Source organism: Vicia villosa, linkage group LG1, assembly GCF_029867415.1.
Source record: "Vicia villosa cultivar HV-30 ecotype Madison, WI linkage group LG1, Vvil1.0, whole genome shotgun sequence".
Lineage (NCBI taxonomy): Eukaryota > Viridiplantae > Streptophyta > Magnoliopsida > Fabales > Fabaceae > Vicia > Vicia villosa.
In genome coordinates this window covers 246429328-246443211 of record NC_081180.1, presented here as the reverse complement: position 1 = coordinate 246443211, position 13884 = coordinate 246429328, and the positions used below count along the sequence as shown (strand labels likewise).

Below are 13884 nucleotides of genomic sequence, written 5' to 3'. Positions count from 1 at the left end.
ATAATATGTAAAAAAATATATTTAATTTATTGGCTTAATCATACAATAGAATAATGCAAGATGAGTACTTTGGCAAGTTTGCCACTTGGCACTCTCTCATGCATTTTTATATTTTTACTTATGCTATAAAAGGAAACTTTCATTTAATATAATTATATTTATTTTATTAAATTAAATAAAAAATAATAAACTAAAGGATTTGTTTGTTGTGGGCTACGACTTCCCAAATTTTGTCTGCTAGAACCATTGGGGATTTCAACCGTTGCCTCCTTTCCTCTTCCTTAGATATATATTTTTTTTTGTTTATATCCATTCACATTTCAACATTCTAATTCCAACGTCCTCCCAATCTCATTTCTCTTCTCCAAATCCCTTCTCATCAATGTTATTTCTTTTCCCAATTTATATAGTGTGCAACATACCGATCCTCACTCTCATCGCCAACGAACCACCAAAACCTCAACGTCTCTCTTCACCTCCTCCCACATCGCACAAGTTCATCCACCTCATTCTGATCCTCACCCTCTTTTGCTTCTTCATCCCCTACTTCTTCATCCATATGCGAAAAGAAGTGATGGATTAGTGATTAAAAGTTTGTAACATATTCCGAAGTTTTCAGAATTTCTATGACCTAACCTGATTTTCATCTTTTACAGATGATTCTTCTGGTTCTTCGTTTCCATTCTGCATACTCGAGAATCAAATTGCTCGGTTACTCCGTGTGTATCTCACATCCGACGCTTCTTCAAAAATCCAAAGTTGTTTACTTATTTTCGCCGAGTTCTTCCGTTACAGCCGTCAAGAGGACGCTAACGAGTTTACCCTGTTCATGTTTATTGTGTGATCTTTGGGAAAGGAATTTTCAGGATGAATCAGAAACGGTTAATTGGAAAATGGTTCATACAAAACCTTGGAGAAGAATGGTGGTTGTAGTTTGGTTAGTGTATTTGCGGTCAAGTATTTTGGTGAGATTTCCTTTTTCTTGCATTATATATTCTCATCCAACTTTTCCCCTGTTATTACTCTTTTTCATACAATAGCTCATCTCAGTTGGTTAGCTTAAACACAAGCACTTATATGATTAACTTATATCCTTAATGAAGGATAGAAAAACACTTAGAAAGGGGGGGTTTGAATAAGTGTAGCTTTAAAAAAAAAACTTGACAGATAAAAATAAATTGCACAGTTATTTTTATCCTGGTTCGTTGTTAACTAAACTACTCCAGTCCACCCCCGCAGAGATGATTTACCTCAACTGAGGATTTAATCCACTAATCGCACGGATTACAATGGTTCTCCACTTAGTCAGCAACTAAGTCTTCCAGAGTCTTCTGATCACACACTGATCACTCCAGGAACAACTGCTTAGATACCCTCTAAGACTTTTCTAGAGTCTACTGATCCACACGATCACTCTAGTTACAACTGCTTAGTTCACTCCTAAGACTTTCCTAGAGTATTCTGATCCACACGATCACTCTAGTTCCTTACAACTTAATGTAATCAATTCTAAGAGTTTACAAATGCTTCTTAAAAGCGATAATCACAAACTGTGATATTTCTCTTAACGTTTAAGCTTAATCTCACTAATATATTACAACAGCAATGTAGTGAGCTTTGATGAAGATGAAGATTCTGAGTTTAGATTTGAACAGCGTTTGAGCAAGTTTAATATGAGTTGTTTTGGTGCAGAATCGTTAACCTTGCTTCTCATCAGAACTTCATATTTATAGGCGTTGGAGAAGATGACCGTTGAATGCATTTAATGCTTTGCGTGTTCCGTACAGCATCGCATTTAATGTTATACGCTTTTGTCAACTACCTCGAGCCTTGTTCACGCTGTGTCTACTGACGTAGCCTAGAATAGCTTTTAACGTTCCTTTTGTCAGTCAGCGTAGCTTGCCACTTGTACTTTCTTCTGATCTGATGTTTGTGAATACAACGTTTGAATATCATCAGAGTCAAACAGCTTGGTGCATAGCATCTTCTGATCTTCTGACCTTGAAGTGCTTCTGAGCGTGATACCATCAGAACTTCAGTGCTTCTGTTCTCTTGTTCTTCTGATGCTTCCATAGACCCATGTTCTGATTCTGCTTCGACCATCTTCTGATGTCTTGCCAGACCATGTTCTGATGTTGCATGCTGAACCATTTGAGACAAAGCTTCTGAGCGCTGAATTATGCGTACTCTTTATATATTTCCTGAAAGGGAAATTACATTGGATTAGAGTACCATATTATCTTAAGCAAAATTCATATTATTGTTATCATCAAAACTAAGATAATTGATCAGAACAAATCTTGTTCTAACAATCTCCCCCTTTTTGATGATGACAAAAACATATATAAATGATATGAATTTGCGATCAGAAAGAACAAACGGCAAAAGACAAATTACACAGCTATAGCATAAGCATATGAATATGTCTCCCCCTGAGATTAACAATCTCCCCCTGAGATAAATAATCTCCCCCTGAAATAAATACTCGAAGAACTTTAATAAAAGACTTCCCTGATTATTTCGGTAGAGACGATCATATAAGCTTCTGTCTTCAGAGAGTTCATAGCTTCTGACTTCTGCTTCCATTGGACAGCTTCAGAACTAGAATTTCCTTAGATTCCTAGAACACTCACAGCTTCTGATTCCTGCTTCCATCTAGGACAGCTTCAGAACTTGAATTTCTTTGATCTTCTGAACATTCACAGCTTCTGACTTCTGCTTCCATCTAGGACAGCTTCAGAACTTGAATTTCTTTGATCTTCTGAACATTCACAGCTTCTGATTTCTGCTTCCATTTAGGACAGCTTTCAGAACTTGAGTTTTCTGGATCTTTAGAACATTCACAGCTTCTGATTTCTGCTTCCCTCGGATAGCTTCAGAGCTTTGAATTTCTACCAACATCACTTCATGCTAGATTTGTATCAGAACATTGTTGAATGTACCAGAGCATCATCTGAGCATCTCTACATCCTGAAATGTTACAGAACAAAAACTAAACGACAAAAGTCAGCATGAACGAGTTAGAACATAAAATGTATATTCGAACACATTATATGTATCAGAGCCATATAGGCTAAAATAATGTATCAGAGCAAATAGAATTTTGTCAGATCAAATAGACAAATATGGATCAAATTCTATCTTCTTTCTTGCTTCTGATTTCTGAAGCTTGACAGCACTCAGCTTGCTTCAGTTTCCATGGTTTTGCTTCTTGTGTTTGCTTTGAAGATTTTCTTCATTTCTTTATACCTGCAAAACACTTAAACCATATAGAACTTGCAGTTCTTGTTAGTGAATGTGTGGGAGCTTTGCCCAGCAACTGATAGATTAATCAAATCATTTATCATTTATCTTCTCCCCCTTTTTGTCATAACATCAAAAAGAATATTTCAAAAGATTCAGATGAATAAAACGACAAATAAAATTACTGGAATGTAAAACAAAGAAACTTTTCATTGATAATCAAAAGATATTACATGAGAATATGATTAACAAGCAGATGCAACAAGGAAAGAAAACTTCTAAGACCAAATCCTAAGACCCTAGCTAAGACAAAGTCTGTGCCAGCATGCCATGAAAGGAGTGAAACGCCTCATTGACTGCTTCTTGGACTTTCAACAGCTTTCCTCTTGTTGTTTTGATCTTTACCATGGTTTCCTGGGCTCGATGAGGAGTTCATGATGGATTTGCAGATAATGAACGGGTAGGGTTTGATATGAATGCAAAAAGATAGAGTGAATAGAGAAAATATGAGAGGGAAGGAAAAATGATTGAAGAATATAAAGAAAAAAAAACTGAAAGAGAGTTAATGATGACAATCATTTAATGTTACGTGACGCGAGGAGAGATAATAAAGACAAATGAGGTGACTAGCACAGTTACCTATGGTCGGCGTCCCTTCAACTGTACGCGCACTTATCCATGAACAGTAACGACAGGTTTACCATCCCGAGATAAAACGTTACAGCTGTTTTGCTTTAAAAGAGGTTCTGAATCAACTTAGACAATGAAACGTTAGTAATAACCGAATCATAATTTCTAAAAGATTTCAATCAGAACTTCTGATTAAAAAAAATAATCCATTTTCATTTCAGAAGATACTCATACATGAGAACTTCTCATCTTCTCATTCTGGGCATAAATCCATACTGATGTTCTTCAGAATGAACTTAAACCTATCTTCAGGCAGGGGTTTTGTAAAGATATCAGCCCATTGATGGTCTGTATCAACAAAGTTTAAAGATATTACACCCTTCTGAACATAGTCCCTTATGAAATGATGTTTAATCTCAATATGTTTAGCTTTTGAGTGAAGAATAGGATTCTTAGATAAACATATAGCAGAAGTATTATCACAGAATATAGGAATGTTACTCTCAAATATCTGATAATCTTCTAACTGACTCTTCATCCAGAGCATCTGTGTACTACAACCAGCAGCAGCGACATATTCTGCTTCTGTTGTTGATAGAGCAATAGTTGCTTGCTTCTTGCTATACCAAGAGATCAAATGACTTCCAAGAAATTGGCAACTTCCTGAAGTACTTTTTCTTTCAATTCTGTCTCCAGCATAATCAGCATCGCAGAATCCTACTAAGTTGTATTCTTTAGATTTTCTGTAAACTAAGCCAACATTAGTAGTACCTTTCAGATACCTTAGAATTCTCTTAACAGCAGTTAAATGAGATTCTCTAGGATCTGATTGGAATCTAGCACACAAACAAACACTGAACAGAATGTCAGGTCTAGAAGCAGTCAGATATAGAAGAGATCCAATCATACCTCTGTATAACTTCTGATCTACCTTCTTACTTACCTCATCCTTACCTAGGATGCATGTTGGATGCATAGGAGTTTTGGCTTCTTTGCAGTCCAGAAGATTAAACTTCTTCAGAAGTTCCTTCACATACTTGGTTTGGTGAACATACGTTCCTTCTGATGTTTGATTTATTTGTATCCCAAGGAAATACTTGAGTTCTCCCATCATGCTCATTTCAAACTCAGCCTGCATAGACTCAGCAAACTCCTTTCCAAGTGTAGCATTAGATGTTCCAAAAATAATATCATCTACATATATTTGACAAATTAAAATATCCCTTTTAAAGGTTTTACAAAAGAGAGTAGTGTCCACTTTTCCTCTAGTGAAACCATTATCCAGAAGGAAAGAACTTAAGCGTTCATACCAAGCTCTAGGAGCTTGTTTCAATCCATATAACGATTTCTTTAATTTAAAAACATGATTAGGAGACATAGAGTCTTCAAAACCAGGAGGTTGATGGACATAAACTTCTTCATCTATATAACCATTTAAGAAGGCACTCTTAACATCCATCTGATAGAAAGTGATGTTATGTTGAGTGGCAAATGAAATTAATAGACGAATAGATTCTAACCTGGCCACTGGTGCAAAGGTTTCTGTATAGTCAATCCCTTCTTGCTGACTGTAACCCTGAGCCACCAGTCTGGCTTTGTTCCTTACCACTTCTCCTTTCTCACTGAGCTTGTTTCTGAAGACCCATTTTGTACCGATTATATTGAATCCATCTGGTCTAGGAACAAGATCCCAAACATCATTCCTTGTAAACTGATTCAGTTCTTCTTGCATAGCAATTATCCAGTCTGGATCTTCTAGAGCATGATCAACAGAAGTTGGCTCGATCAAAGATACAAGACCTAATTGACAGTCTGCATTGTTCTTAAGGAATGCTCTTGTTCTGATTGGATCATCCTTCTTTCCAAGAATGACATCTTCTGAATGACCAGAGATGAGTCTGGATGATCTTCTGACAGATGGTTCTTCAGAAATGCTTAGATTCTCCAGAGAAGCTGATACTTGATCTTCCGATTCTTTGCTTCTGAGAGGTTCTGCTTCTGATGCGTTGCTTCTTGGCTCAACAACTTCTGATATATCAATATCACAATCTGCAAAATTATCAAACTGCTTTGGTTTTTCAGAACCAAGCTTATCATCAAACCTGATATTGATTGATTCTTCTACAGTCAATGTTTCAGTATTATATACCCTGTAGCCTTTTGAGCGTTCAGAATATCCAAGAAGGAAACACTTTTGTGCTTTGGAATCAAACTTACCAAGATGATCTTTAGTGTTCAGAATAAAGCATACACATCCAAAAGGATGGAAATATGAAATGTTGGGCTTTCTATTCTTCCACAATTCATAAGGAGTCTTATTAAGAATAGGTCTGATAGATATTCTATTCTGAATATAGCATGCAGTGTTTATTGCTTCTGCCCAGAAATGCTTAGCCATATTGGTTTCATTGATCATGGTTCTGGCCATTTCTTGTAGAGTCCTATTCTTTCGTTCTACAACTCCATTTTGCTGTGGAGTTCTAGGACAAGAGAAATCATGGGCAATACCATTCTCTTTGAAGAATTCTTCAAAGGATCTGTTCTCAAATTCACCACCATGATCACTTCTGACCTTTATGATTTTACACTCTTTTTCAGATTGAATCTGAATGCAGAAATCAAAGAACACTGAATGAGTCTCATCCTTGTGTTTCAAGAATTTCACCCATGTCCAGCGGCTATAATCATCTACGATGACTAATCCATATTTCTTCCCTCTGACAGATGCTGTTTTGACTGGGCCAAACAGATCAATGTGCAGGAGTTCTAATGGCCTTGAGGTAGAAACAACATTCTTGGACTTGAATTCAGGTTTGGAGAACTTGCCCTTCTGACATGCTTCACAAAGAGCATCTGATTTGAATTTCAGATTAGGGAGTCCTCTGACCAGATTTAGTTTGTTAATCTGAGAAATCTTTCTCAAACTAGCATGACCTAATCTTCTGTGCCAGACCCACTGCTCTTCAGAAACAGACATAAGACAAGTCACCTTCTGACTCATAAGATCTTGCAGATCTGTCTTATATATGTTGTTCTTCCTCTTGCCTGTAAATAGGATTGAGCCATCCTTCTGATTTACAGCCTTGCAAGACTCTTGATTAAAGATTATATCATAACCATTGTCACTCAATTGACTGATAGATAAGAGGTTATGTGTTAATCCTTCTACAAGAAGTACATTAGAAATGGAAGGAGAGTTACCAGACTTTATAGTTCCAGAGCCAATTATCTTGCCCTTCTGATCTCCTCCAAACTTGACTTCTCCTCCAGACTTAAGCACCAGGTCTTGGAACATAGACCTTCTTCCTGTCATGTGTCGTGAGCATCCAGAGTCCAGGTACCATGACATGTTGTGCTTTGTCCTTTTTGCAGTCAAGGATATCTGCAATAGGAATAATCTTATCCTTAGGTACCCACATCTTTTTGGGTCCTTTCTTGTTAGATTTTCTCAAGTTCTGATTGAACTTGGGTTTAACATTGTAAGCAATAGGAGGAACAGCATGATAATTCTTAATGTGAGTTTCATGATATTTCCTAGGTTGTGTCACATGCTTTTTGGTGTGTGTTATGTGAAAACTTTGAGCATGTGAAGTGTGCCTAATATCATGGGAGTGGCCATACTTGAACTGATCATACAATGGCTTGTATGTGAATTTCATTTCATCAACAGGTTCAAGTTTGTATGGGGTTTCACCCTCAAAACCAATGCCAACTCTTTTGTTTCCAGACACAGCATATATCATAGAAGCTAGCTGACTTCTGCCAATACTTCTAGATAAGAACTTCCTGAAACTTAAATCATATTCTTTCAGAATATGGTTTAGACTAGGAGTGGATTTTTCTGAATCAGAAGGAGATCCAACATTATTGGATAATTTTAAAAGTTTTTCTTTTAATTCAGAATTCTCCAACTCAAGCTTCTTTGTTTCAAATTCAAATAGCTTTTTCAGCTTTTTGTATTTGAGACTAATCTGAGACTTGAGTTCCAGAAGTTCAGTTAGACCGGAAACTAACTCATCTCTAGTAAGTTCAGAAAATACCTCTTCAGAATCTGATTCTGATGTAGATTCTGATCTGTCATCTTCTGTCGCCATCAGCGCACAGTTAGCCTGCTCATCTTCAGAGTCTGAATCGTCTTCTGACTCATCCCAGGTTGCCATAAGACCTTTCTTCTTATGAAACTTCTTCTTGGGATTTTCCTTCTGAAGATTTGGACATTCATTCTTGAAGTGTCCAGACTCATTGCATTCATAGCACATGACCTTCTTCTTGTCAAATCTTCTTTCATCAGAAGATTCTCCACATTCAAATTTCCTTGAACTTCTGAAGCCTCTGAACTTCCTTTGCTTGGTCTTCCAGAGTTGATTTAGCCTTCTGGAGATCAAGGACAGTTCATCTTCTTCTTCAGATTCTGATTCTTCAGGATCTTCTTCTCTAGCTTGAAAAGCGTTAGTGCATTTCTTGATATTGGATTTTAATGCAATAGACTTACCTTTCTTTTGAGGCTCATTTGCGTCCAGCTCTATTTCATGACTTCTCAAGGCACTGATAAGCTCTTCCAGAGAAACTTCATTCAGATTCTTTGCAATCTTGAATGCAGTCACCATAGGACCCCATCTTCTGGGTAAGCTTCTGATGATCTTCTTTACGTGATCAGCCTTGGTGTATCCCTTGTCAAGAACTCTCAATCCAGCAGTAAGAGTTTGAAATCTTGAAAACATCTTTTCAATGTCTTCATCATCCTCCATCTTGAAGGCTTCATACTTCTGGATTAAAGCTAGAGCTTTAGTCTCCTTGACTTGAGCATTTCCTTCATGAGTCATTTTCAAGGACTCATATATGTCATAGGCCGTTTCCCTGTTAGATATCTTCTCATACTCAGCATGAGAGATAGCATTCAGCAAAACAGTTCTGCATTTATGATGATTCCTGAAAAGCTTTTTCTGATCATCATTCATCTCTTGCCTTGTCAGCTTTACGCCACTGGCATTTACTGGATGTTTGTAACCATCCATCAGAAGATCCCATAGATCACCATCTAGACCAAGAAAGTAACTTTCCAGTTTATCTTTCCAGTATTCAAAGTTTTCACCATCAAATACCGGCGGTCTAGTATAACCATTGTTACCGTTGTATTGCTCAGCAGAGCCAGATGTAGATGCAGGTGTAGGTGTAGACTTTTCACTTTCATCAACCATCTTTTACTGAAGCGTTTTTCTCTTCCTGAATCTTTTCTAAACACGGTCAAGTGCTTGCACCTTAGAACCGGCGCTCTGATGCCAATTGAAGGATAGAAAAACACTTAGAAAGGGGGGGTTTGAATAAGTGTAGCTTTAAAAAAAAAACTTGACAGATAAAAATAAATTGCACAGTTATTTTTATCCTGGTTCGTTGTTAACTAAACTACTCCAGTCCACCCCCGCAGAGATGATTTACCTCAACTGAGGATTTAATCCACTAATCGCACGGATTACAATGGTTCTCCACTTAGTCAGCAACTAAGTCTTCCAGAGTCTTCTGATCACACACTGATCACTCCAGGAACAACTGCTTAGATACCCTCTAAGACTTTTCTAGAGTCTATTGATCCACACGATCACTCTAGTTACAACTGCTTAGTTCACTCCTAAGACTTTCCTAGAGTATTCTGATCCACACGATCACTCTAGTTCCTTACAACTTAATGTAATCAATTCTAAGAGTTTACAAATGCTTCTTAAAAGCGATAATCACAAACTGTGATATTTCTCTTAACGTTTAAGCTTAATCTCACTAATATATTACAACAGCAATGTAGTGAGCTTTGATGAAGATGAAGATTCTGAGTTTAGATTTGAACAGCGTTTGAGCAAGTTTAATATGAGTTGTTTTGGTGCAGAATCGTTAACCTTGCTTCTCATCAGAACTTCATATTTATAGGCGTTGGAGAAGATGACCGTTGAATGCATTTAATGCTTTGCGTGTTCCGTACAGCATCGCATTTAATGTTATACGCTTTTGTCAACTACCTCGAGCCTTGTTCACGCTGTGTCTACTGACGTAGCCTAGAATAGCTTTTAACGTTCCTTTTGTCAGTCAGCGTAGCTTGCCACTTGTACTTTCTTCTGATCTGATGTTTGTGAATACAACGTTTGAATATCATCAGAGTCAAACAGCTTGGTGCATAGCATCTTCTGATCTTCTGACCTTGAAGTGCTTCTGAGCGTGATACCATCAGAACTTCAGTGCTTCTGTTCTCTTGTTCTTCTGATGCTTCCATAGACCCATGTTCTGATTCTGCTTCGACCATCTTCTGATGTCTTGCCAGACCATGTTCTGATGTTGCATGCTGAACCATTTGAGACAAAGCTTCTGAGCGCTGAATTATGCGTACTCTTTATATATTTCCTGAAAGGGAAATTACATTGGATTAGAGTACCATATTATCTTAAGCAAAATTCATATTATTGTTATCATCAAAACTAAGATAATTGATCAGAACAAATCTTGTTCTAACACTTAAGTGCTTAATTAAGTTACTTATCAAAGCAAACTCTTATGTGCGGTTTAAAATGAAGTTTCGATTTTTTATGAACACTATATTTTTGGATGTATGCTTTCACCAAATTTGGTTTTTTTGTTGTATGAGTTGGGTATATATATTGAGTGTGTTTGTTTTTTCTGAGGTATGGTAAGATATTCTGGTTTGAGTTTGTGTTTGTCTTTGTTCATGTGCATTTTAAAATGAACTTTTGATCTGTTTCCACCTTCCACCGTTCTACTTCATTTTTCGGTAAGTTCATCACCACCTTCTTCTTCCATTTTAGTTCTTGAAGCTAAACTGGTTTTTTTTACTTATCCTTTTCTTCCATTTTTCATTTTCTTTCTAGAAGCTAAACTGGTTTTTCAATTTAATGACATTTTTGTTTTAATGACTTTCTGTAGTTCAAGCTTCATCTCCAAATGACATATTCAATGTTTCAAGATTGTTTTACGGTTTAATTGTTTTCGTTGCTCTGCGAATATTTCGTTGCTCTATGAATGTTTCGTAACTCTGAATGTTTTCATTTTAATGACTTTTTGCACTTTTCCTAATCATGCCTTCATTGTACTTCTTCCATCCTTTATTTTTATTTGTTTAATGATTTTGGTTGAAACTTTTGCTTTACTGATTTTTCAATGTGGCCACATTTAATAGATTCTTTACATCATTTTGTACTTTATATTTATCTATACTTTTCCAGTTTTCATGGCTTAATGGTTCAGTTTTGCTTATTCCTTCCATCTTACAATATTCACTCATATTACTAATACTCAAATCCTTTCATTCTAATTGCACTATTGATTGTTTTATTTCTTTTGTAATATTATATTTCAGGAAATCATCATGTTAAGACCACTGATTCTGATTGGAAATTTATAGAAGGATAATAATGTTTGGAAACTTGCAGTTTGTATAGTCGATCAATGGATCGTTAAAGAACTCGATGGGCATATGCATTTTGAAATAATTCTATAGATATCAAGGTTATTGTGTTGTTGTAGCTATGTCGTCTATATTTCTCAAAACTTGCACAACTTTATTAACTATTTTATTTATGTATAGGGCAACCAAGTTTGTGTCATAATCCAAAATCGTGAATACGAAGTTTGGAAACAGACTCTAGAAGCCCATTGTAGAGTTCTTAGTTGGAGATTTCCAAGTTGACAGCTTATATGGTAATTTCTAGAGCTCTGCCTTTTCCAATTCGAAATATTAATTTCAACACCATTGGGGAGATCATTTCTCTTTAAAATGTAAGTTCTATATTTATCATGGATGAACATTGGGTTTGTTGCTTGATACTTCAGGATTATGCAAAATATAATACTTTAAGCATGCATCCTGGTTGGCTTCAGTTAAATTTATCTTTTTGGAAGACTTCCATGTATAATTTATATATAACTTCATTGTTGTGGCCTTTTGGATTTGCATATGATTTCGATGGAACTGTCAGGCTATGGTTTAATTTTTTGGTTTCACAATTTCTTAGTTGTGGTACTTCAAAATTTGTCTTCTTATTAATCACTTCACACAAATTATATGGAAAGGAAATATTGTGACAAGAAATAATATGGTGAATTAATTATCTTCTTAAATATTCTAAATTTTTTATAGGTAAAGAATTTGGTTTCAACCTGTCATTGCCAAGTGATTTGGTTTTGTTTGCTGTGATATCACAATAAAGTAGGGAGGGGTTAATCAGTAACATATTGTGGTTTTTCAGGAGAAGGTTATGGAGTTATAAAGAGATATGCATAATGGAATCAAATGGGTGTGTTTTTTCTTCTTTTAGTTTTTGTATGATTTGAATGGAATAAGTCATACATTAGCTTTGTACATTTAATCGATTATTTTTGTTTATTGTTTTTCACTTTTTTCTATTTGAGATAAAATAGGTGTATTCATTTTTCACTTTTTCTTTCGCTGCCGAGTAAATCGTTGTATGATTCGTGGAATTGAAGTCTTTGCTTCTATTTTAGTAGTTATATGGAATAATCGGCAGATATAGTATTTGTATTACCGTGTCAAGTTGTGTAGCAGCCCAGTCTCGGAGTTATATATGTCCATCGATTAGGAGTAGTCATGAAGTAGCTCTGAGTTATCTTGGTCCATCAATTGGGAGTAGTCCTGGAGTAGCTCTGAGTTATCTTGGTACATAATTGCTACAATCGATTGCATCCTCAACCGCAATCAGCGCCAGTTACGCTGCACCGCCTCTGCTGATCGTACACTGCTTGGTCGTTACTATTAGCACAGTCACGTAACTAGCTGTCCCTTGATTCTTGCCTCAGCTCCTTAACTATAGCAGCAGCTGTTACCATTTAGGAATATTGTGTAGTTATTATATATTTAAATTAGTCATTATGTGTGTTGATTTGTTGCCTTAGTTTTAGCTGATCTGTTATGATATTGTTGGCAACAAATTAATCTCCATAACTTGTATCTCCTATTTATTCCACTATTATTCATGTAAATGAAATAACCAGAAAATATACACAGTCTGTATATTCTATAGTTACTGCCTAATGTTACTCAAAATTTGATATCTGTCTCTCAACTGTGCCAAACTAACAAAGTTTCAATTGAATTTTTCCCTTGGCATTTCGAGGTAAAGGACTTGCATACGAAGGAGATTCTTCTGCGAGGATTGAATGAAGATAATGTGTACAGGTTTCAACCAAATGCACCAGCCCCACAAATTTCCTATGCAATTTCCAAACCCACACTCAAACTATGGCACCACAGACTCGGTCATCCTGCATCTCCTGCTCTCCTCCACACCCTCAAGTCAAACAATATTTCTTATTCTGGTTCTTTTAATAAATGTCTAGATTGTCTTTCTAATAAGAGTCATAAATTACCATTTTCAAGTTCTTCTATTTCTAGTTCTAGTCCCTTAGAAATTTTGTACTCAGACTTATGGGGACCGGCTCCAGTAAATTCAATTGATGGTTTTCGTTATTATATAATCTTTGTGGACCATTTTTCCAAGTATGTTTGGCTCTACCCTCTAAAACTCAAATCTGATGTTTCAACAATATTTCCAATTTTTAAAAACTTGGTAGAAAGACAATTCAACTCTAGAATTAAAACCCTTTACTCTGACAATGGTGGAGAATTTATAAAAATTCGACCATTCTTACAAGCCAATGGTATCTCTCACTTAACTACCCCACCCCATACCCCTGAACACAATGGTCTCTCTGAACGAAAGCACCGTCACCTCACCGAAACTGCTCGCTGCCTCCTAAACCATGCCTCCCTACCTTCCAATTTTTGGTCATATGCCTTTCAAACAGCTGCCTATCTAATAAATCGGTTACCCACTCATGGTCTTAACATGAGAACACCACACCATGTACTATTTAAAACATCTCCAAACTACAAAAAACTAAAAACCTTTGGGTGTCTATGCTTTCCTTGGCTTAAACCATACACAAATAATAAGTTAGAACAAAGATCTGAACCATGTTTGTTCCTTGGATATA

The 13884-nt window shown here is 36.2% G+C and overlaps 1 long non-coding RNA gene across 4 annotated transcripts; it reads left to right on the top strand.

Moving 5' to 3' along the window:
- The first annotated feature begins 256 nt into the window (after positions 1 to 256).
- On the top strand, positions 257 to 12636 carry LOC131625102 (uncharacterized). Of its 4 annotated transcripts, none has more exons than XR_009290736.1 (4): positions 257 to 965; positions 11231 to 11379; positions 11459 to 12167; positions 12379 to 12636. It is a non-coding gene; the product is annotated as an uncharacterized LOC131625102 (long non-coding RNA). The 4 variants fall into 4 exon arrangements; XR_009290735.1 differs by having other exon boundaries at positions 260 to 965; positions 11231 to 11571; positions 12120 to 12167; XR_009290734.1 differs by having other exon boundaries at positions 262 to 965; positions 11459 to 11571; positions 12120 to 12636.
- Positions 12637 to 13884: the final 1248 nt, after the last annotated feature.